At 58.4% G+C, this 1526-nt stretch overlaps 1 long non-coding RNA gene across 1 annotated transcript in view; it reads left to right on the top strand.

Moving 5' to 3' along the window:
* Nucleotides 1–435: 435 nt before the first annotated feature.
* Nucleotides 436–1526, top strand: part of LOC112550201 — a 42490-nt gene continuing 41399 nt past the window's right edge. Inside the window, exons 1-2 of the long non-coding RNA XR_003093906.1 lie at nt 436–610; nt 703–887. This is a non-coding gene — a long non-coding RNA (uncharacterized LOC112550201). The remainder of the gene's footprint in view (nt 611–702; nt 888–1526) is intronic.

Below are 1526 nucleotides of genomic sequence, written 5' to 3'. Positions count from 1 at the left end.
GGAGCCAAAGGGCGGAGGTGTATGCTAATAAGTGGTTGGGTGGGTGGGGTTTATGGAAGTAAGGGGATGGGGGAGCCAAAGGGCGAGGTTTTATGCTAATGAGGGGGTGGGTGGGATTTATGGGGATGGGGGAGTCAAAGGGGGGAGGGTTATGCAAATGAGGGGGCGTGGTGTTGACACAAATATGGGGGTGGGGGAGCAAAAGGGTGGGGTTTATGCCAATGAGGCGAGTGGGAGCCAAAGGAGGGGGTTTATAGTAATGAGGGGGTGGGTGGGGTTTATGCAAATAAAGGGTGGAGTGGCCCGAGGGCGGGGCTTATGCAGCTGGAGGGCAGGTGAGGTTTATGCAAATGAGGTGATGGGGCGCCAAAGGGTGGGGTTTATGGAAACGAAGGGGCGTGGCTTTCCTGCCTGGGCTGGGGCCCCCTGAGAAGGGGCTGCTTCCCCTCCACTCCTCCCTGGGGGGCTGTGGCTGGGCCAATGCAGCAGGGCCTGGTCTGACCCTGGGGTACAGAGAGCTGCCCCCGGGGCAGAGCCAGGCGGCAGCGTGGCCACGACGCCCGCGAGGCCATGGGGGTCTACTAGCAGAGCAGGGCCGAGGGGCCGGACGGTAGGTGCGATGTCTGCAAACACCACAACGACACCCTGAGCAAGTCCCGCGCTGGCCGGCCACTCACGAGCAAAATATTCTCCTTTTTCCAGAGCCTCAGAAACCTGCATCTCTCCCCCAAGGGCCTTAACGCGGCCACGATCGGCTTTACACGGCATCTGGAAGAAGAGGATCCCCTTCTCTTCTGCCCCGGGGGGCTTGCGCCGGTGCCCAGCTCTCCAGGTCATCGCCAGCGCCCGGCTGTAATGCTTTCCAGGGGATCTGGTGGCGTGGGCAGGTAAGAGCGGTCAGTCGTCACGTCTGCTTTGTTTGGGTCACTGTTTCTGTCCGAGGTGTGGGCGTACATCCTGCCCTGGACAGAAATAACGTCTGGAAGGAAGGCCGGGCGCCGGCAGGGAACAGAGGCCTGTCGCAGCCCATCTCCGTGTTGCTGAAGCAAGGTGGCTGGATGAGCTGACCCCGGAGGTACCCACCGCACCGGTGAGTTCTCCTCTCGGCGTCACACAAAACCTGGTCCTGGGCGCTGTCCGAGAAAGCCTCCTGAGCAGGTGTGCCTCAGGTATGTCTGCAAAGAAGTGTTCCTAATCATACTTCCCTAAACCTTTCTACCCCCGGCCTGTCTTCTCCAGTAGACACTGTATAAGGAGCTGTTGGCTATGTCTTCTCCGCAGAAATATGTTTTGGATCACAGGAGCGATCTCAGCGCTAAATCTTAGGAGAGGTGAGGCAGAGACTTTTAACAGCTGCATGACAGTGGCAGACCAATACTTCCCACCTGGGGTCAGGAGTGACCTTAGGGAAGTGCAAACGGTGCAGGTGCACAGCTGCCCGAGTTAGGGGCCATCGTTGCATTATGGTTGTGTTCAATGTGATCTCCCTAATAAAGAGTAGAGCCAGAAACTGGACTTTTGCATAG

The sequence above is a fragment of the Alligator sinensis genome, unplaced genomic scaffold (genome assembly GCF_000455745.1).
Source record: "Alligator sinensis unplaced genomic scaffold, ASM45574v1 scaffold885_1, whole genome shotgun sequence".
Lineage (NCBI taxonomy): Eukaryota > Metazoa > Chordata > Crocodylia > Alligatoridae > Alligator > Alligator sinensis.
This window is presented reverse-complemented; position numbering and strand designations above follow the sequence as displayed.